The following is a 6,282-nucleotide window of genomic DNA, read 5'->3' as shown; positions in this document are numbered from 1 at the left end:
CACCATTCCTTACAGGTGATGGCCCAACCTCTGCACACTTTTACTAACATAATCTCATTCTTTCCAATCCTGGAGAGGTTTCCTTGTTAGGAAGTTATTTCTTATCCTTAATAAAAACTTACTGGTAACTTTCATCTTGGTCCAAGATTGCATAAACAAAGAATTAACCAATCTTAACCAACCAAAAAGTGAGGGTCCTGGAAGTTCCTGTCAATGGGTAATATTTTTGTCTATAATATTTTTTTTCTATATTCTTTGGTTTCCATCATGATTCATGCAACAAGATGGAGTAGATTGAAAGGGTCAGAAACTAATACTGATCTCCCTGGCTGGGAGATGGACCTGCTGCTATAAACAAGAGGGTGTGGGAGCATGGTCTAATTCAGCAGGCAGGACATAGAATCTGAGCAGAATGAACAACAAGCGATACAAAGAAGTCCTGGCAGGACTTCAGAAGCAGGGATGCCCATGACATTCTTGACATCTAAAGATGCATATATTCAGACAAGCATCACAAACTGAAGGTAATGATATTTATGACTACATTGGCAAAGGTTAGATCCCAATTTAGAAAACTCAGACTATCTTTACAAATACAGATTTTGTGAGGGCTGAATTTGTATTCTTTGAAAGGATGAGTCTCGAAAATTTCCCCACTAATTTGAGCACTGTCCATTAACTATCTCCGACTTCACTTTCTCATAGAAAGTTTCTTTCACATTCTCATAAAAATCAGACACACTGACAAGCTGTGAATCAGTTGAGGGAGATTAGCTCCATTTTAATAAAAGGAGTTTCCTCATAACCCTGGTGACTAGTGTTCCCTACAAAGATCTTGTTGCCTTAAAAAGACTTTCCAATTGTTGAAAAATATTTTATCGAGCTAGAAATTCAACATAGTATCAAAGTGACTAGCACTTTGATTTGAAAAGAAAGGTTAGGATGATGAGACCTGGGAAAGAATGAGTCAAGGAACGAGAGTTCTTGTCCTGCCTTTGTCTAGCTCTTTATGTCACCTTTGGTCACACAGAATATTAGAGTCCATGAATACAGAGGGAACTTAAAGAGGCATCTGGTTTACCACTGTGGCCAGTTTAGCTTTCTTTCAAACTATAAAGTTTCTTTAAGCCAGTACCTATAAGATCATAACAACAGCATTTTATGAAACAGTATAAATAATCTTCCCAAGGAGCAGTTATGGAGGTAATCACATCTGTGAGGAGAACAAACATTTTCTTGCCTTCACATTTTTTTTTTTTTGTATTAATGACTGGGCTTTAAAAGAATGCAAACAACATTTAAGTCGTATAGGTAGTACATTGCTCAGTTGTCTGAGATGAATACTAAGGTTGGGAAGGAGAAAAGGGACAAAGGCATAGGTTGTTTATACATTTTTTGATTAATTCATATTTTTATCTTTTACTGACTCCACACATTACAAACAAACAAATTTTGTTTTGCTACCAGACAAAAAATGCAGTGAAAAAAAAGACAGTGGTCAGGAACCATGTGTCTTTTTGTTGGCAGCTCTCACATATTACAGAATAATGGTTTGGTAGATACCTGAGAGGGGTGGTGGGCACAGGTGTATATGTCAAATTCGAATTCTCTAGGATTACTGGCAATTTTAAGGCACGGGAAGCTGGAGATTGCCCTTATGCAAAGATTTACTTGGTAAATGAAATTTTCTCTTACCTCAGGACTTTCAGTTAAAAGCCAAGTAATAAAAATATGGAAATTTAAAAACTTATTTTTGTATTAGTCAGCAAATATTGGCCCCTACTATGCACAATGGCACTGTGTTAAAACATCATTCACTTCTGGATATATACTAGAAGTTAGGAATAGAATAATTCTTAAAATCCCTCCAAAATGTAAAGATTCTTTTTGGTTAAGTAGTCAACACTGTCCTGAAAAACATCAACTCCACAAATGGTTTTAAGAAAAATAATTAAGATTCATAGATATTTGGAAAAATAAAATGTCAACTGCTACAACCTGAATTTTTTTTTAACAACCTGAAATTTTTAAAGTTGGTGGTTTTAAGACTTACCTTTCAATTGGTAATGATGAGAAAATCACATTCTATCTTATATTCTTTAGAACAGAATGATAGAATGAGGACATGATTGATGTGAAAGTGAAAAAGCTAAATGTATTAATTTAATTAATTTAATAACAATCAATTGTAGGACCATAAACTATTACTTTTTTAATGCAAGTTTTTGAATATTAAACTACAAATAGATTTTTTTAAAGGTGAAAGTAAAAACAGGAAATAATTGGAACTAATTAGATCAAATCTTACCTGAAGTTGTTTTTTGTTCTCTTTTCTTCTCCACTCTCCCTGAAATGAGAAATAGCAGGTCAGTTGCAGAGTGGATCCATGAGAACAAGATATAACTAAGAGGAAACTCCAGTTTATGGCAATTTCCAAACACAATCACTCTTTCAGCTGTGTCCAACATGCTTCTAGAGATGACTGGGCACAGTTGAAAGGGGTGAAAAATGCTCTCAAACCAATTTATGCAAGTCAAAAATAAATAAGGATGCATTAAATATGCTACTGGGTTTTAAAAATCTTGTTAGTAAGAGTAATTTACTCAACAATAAACTTACAAGGTACAAATCCCCACAGAATGAACTGTGGGGATAAACACCCGAATAAAATAAGACCAAGGCCTCTTACAACCTGCTTGGGAAGATAAAGGACAGACAATACAATATGAAATGGGATGTGCCCCAAAAGGTACAAAATGTTTAAAGAATATGAGAGGATGAGTGATTATTTTAGAAATGAAGGGATGCCCACAAAGTTATGGAGAAAATGATATTTGATTTGGACCTTGAAAGATACATGTGATCTGGGAAATTTGAAATAGGGAAAGTATTGATTCTTTTTTTTTTTTTTTTAAAGATTTTATTTATTTATTTGGCAGAGAGAGAGGAAATACAAGCAAGGAGAGCAGCAGAGGGAGAAGCAGGCTTCCCGCAGAGCAGGGAGCCCGATGCGGGGCTCGATCCCAGGACCCTGGGATCATGACCTGAGCTGAAGGCAGACGCTTAACGACTGAGCCACCCAGGCGCCACCGGGAAAGTATTGATTCTTGGCAAAAGAAATAGTATGGGCTATGTAGGACAAGGCCTTTTGAGCAAGAGCCATGTTTAAAGCTTGCTTTAGGAACTACAGTTTTGCATAGGAAGAGGGCTATTCTAGAGTTTAGATAAGAGGTAATAGACCAAGTATGGCAATGCGAGTAGGGAAGTAGGAAGGCGGAACTTATAAGGCCCAGGGATTTACAAAATGTAAAGTGCAAGGGAAAAGGAAAGGTCAAGATGAATGGTTTTATAGGTAACTTTGGACATGGTGATACAATTTGGGGAAATGGTAAAACGTGATGGGGGCATGGGGACGACGAGTTCAGTTTTAGACTTAACTGAGTTTGAAGTGTTACAGGGACATGGAGTTTGGGAGAGGGATCCGAATTGAAATTACAATGCGGAAAAGGTCCGTCCTGAGAAGATGGCTGCGGCTGAGGCAGGGAATGGGAACATAAAGGCAGGCAGCACAGAGGGCTGGGCTGAGGAGAGTGACCAAGAGAACAAAAATGCTACTTCTACTTTATGATGTAGGACCACAAGACAGAAGCAGCAGAGATCCACAGAGATCCACAGAGCACAGAGTCATGTGCCACAGATAATTTGAGGAAGTATGGTGGGCACCCCCAGCATCTGAATCTGCTGGGTTCACATGGTTGTGGCTATATTGAGAGAGAGCAGGCTTAGCAGAGCAGGGGCAGGGAGCACAAGAGACACTATGCAAGCCTGAAGAGTAGCCAGTGGTGAGGAAGATGAGCTTGAGGAAACGCCTTCTTGTTCATGAAATTTGGCAGCATGCAAATGAAGGAGACAGGGCAACAGCCTGAGTGGGCGCAAACCCCACATTTCTGCTAGGCTATGGGCCACGTCAGCATGGTTACAGGCTTAGATGAGAAACTGCAGGAGGGTCTTGGTGTGTGGCAACACCACTGTGGAGGTCAGAGCCTTGCTTTTGTGATGGATAAGCGTGGGCGCCCTTCTGGCCATCACGTTCTTGTCTGCTTTCAACATTTCACAGGTGGAGCAAGATACTGAGGGTTTATTCAACACATGCAAGCTGCATGTACACTTTAGCCAAGGTTTTCTACCAGCTCTTCCTGTCTTTTAAAATCTTAAGATATAAGAAGGAAAATGTACAACCTTTCTCTCATTCAGCCACCAAGAGTGTCGAATGCATCTAACTGGCATCTTGATTAATGGCACATGCTGTTCATTTGGGTGATTTCCAGAGGTCTTGTTTTATACGATTTATTTCAATGATTTAAACAGATAAATGACATGAAGAGTCCATTTAAAGGCTTCATTCATTACCAAGTGTGATGGGGTACCTCTTCATTTAAGTTTTTTATTAGGCAAGCCACTGTTTACTATTTGATTACAAAGTTTGGCATACTAGACGCCTCAAACATCTCTATAAATTTTAAAAAATGCTATTCAAGTCCTGAATTATAAAATGTTTAAAGACAAACATCTCTTTGGAATGTCTTTAATTTGTATAAGAATGAATCATAAATCCTGAAAGTTGACAATGAAAGTATTGGAGATCAATAATATGGTATGGTAGTGAGTCTCCAAGATGCTCCCAATGACCCTTGTTTTTTCTCCTCCTGGTAATTGTGTCCTCGTGCAGTCCACTTCCACACTGATTAAGACTGACTTGAGTAATCAATAAGATTTTGCAGAAATGATGGAACGTGACTCCCTAGGTTGGGCCTTAAGAACCATCATGGCTTCCATCCTGCTCTCTTGGATCACTCTCTGTGAGAGAAGCCAGATAGTATGTTATGGGGACACTCAAGGAGCCCTGTGGAGAGGCCCATGTGACGAGGAACCCAGGCCTCCTACCAGCTGTCAGCATCCACTTGCCAGGCACACAAGCCGTCTGTCTGCCAGCCTCAGTCAAACCTTCCAAAGGCTGTGGCTGTGGCTGACACCTTGGCTGCAATTGCATGGGAGGCCCTGCCCCAGAACCATCTGGTTAGCCATGCCAGAGAAACTGTGTGAGTTGATAAATGTTTACTGTTGGCTTCAGCTGCTAAGTTTTGGGTAAATTGTTATACAGTAATAGATCATTTTATTACGAAAGTCTAGGTTAATTTATCACTTAATACACCAACAGGGATGACAGTGTGGCAAATCAATCAGTCTCCCTGACTTTCTCTGTGTAAAGTGGGGATCAGAGCCTGCTTATCTGGAATGCGGTGAGGAGTAAATAATTCCATATGCGGAGCTAGCAAGAAATGGGGGAAAACTCACACAAGATATTGGGGTTGCTGTAGTGTTTTTTCACTGAGACCTTAAACAGTCCTCTGCCCCTGTTTTACATGCAAGGGCTCTGTAAACTGTAGAGTGCTATATAAACGTTATTTATTAGTTTTATTATGCTGTTAGTTGTGTTATAGGGATCAATTTAGATTTCTATTCTTAGTTACATATACGCTAGACTGCAAATTAGAAAAATAAAAACTAGATAAAGAAGACAATATGATATTGATTAAGGGACACAGACAGTGCACTGCTTAACTGGATATGACCCTCTAGGTTTCTTGTTGAGTCACTTCATCTTGCTCTGAATGAGGGTGATCTTGTCCCTCATTCTCCCGGTGTCCCCCTTCATAGAAAGAGATGGTCCTGAGACCCATATTTCTAGCTCCAACATCTACTGAGATTTTAGACCTCCTGGAAATCTTTAAATCTGTATTTTCTACTGCACTACAACACATATCCTTAACTTAAATCATTATATTTCCCTGCAAAACTGCTCATCTTTAGAGTTGTCTTTCAGTCTCTCAAGCCCCCAAACATGAAGCCTCAGAGTCACTGGCTTCTCCCTTTCACTCAACGTCCACGCCTAATACAAACCTCAGACCACTCCATTCTCTTTCTACAGGGCCTTTGGATCTACACTTTCCTTTCTCACTGCCCCCACCCTAGTTGACAAACATGATATGAACTTTCTTCCTTGGGTTATTTCCTACACGCTCCTAACTGACTTCATTGATTTTAGGGATGGTTTTTCTGTCCTCGAGTCAGATCACTGCTAAAGATTAAAATCCACTTGCCCAAATGTGAAATTTATGACCCTGGAAGATTTGGCCACAACCTACCTTCTCCACCATCCCTCAAGCATCATACATAACACTGACCAGTTATGCCAAGACTCCCACCTCCCATCCCAACTCC

The 6,282-nt window shown here is 39.5% G+C and overlaps 1 long non-coding RNA gene across 1 annotated transcript in view; it reads right to left on the bottom strand.

Moving 5' to 3' along the window:
- Window positions 1-2,308: 2,308 nt before the first annotated feature.
- LOC135362618 (uncharacterized) overlaps window positions 2,309-6,282 on the bottom strand; it is a 114,663-nt gene continuing 110,689 nt past the window's right edge. Inside the window, exon 3 of the long non-coding RNA XR_010407507.1 lies at window positions 2,309-2,347. This is a non-coding gene — a long non-coding RNA (uncharacterized LOC135362618). The remainder of the gene's footprint in view (window positions 2,348-6,282) is intronic.

The sequence above is a fragment of the Mirounga angustirostris genome, unplaced genomic scaffold (assembly GCF_029215605.1).
Source record: "Mirounga angustirostris isolate CCGP_5_RB_7025 unplaced genomic scaffold, mMirAng1.0.hap1 SCAF_14, whole genome shotgun sequence".
Lineage (NCBI taxonomy): Eukaryota > Metazoa > Chordata > Mammalia > Carnivora > Phocidae > Mirounga > Mirounga angustirostris.
Note: the sequence above shows the minus strand (reverse complement) of the source record. Positions and strands in the feature narration are given on the sequence as shown.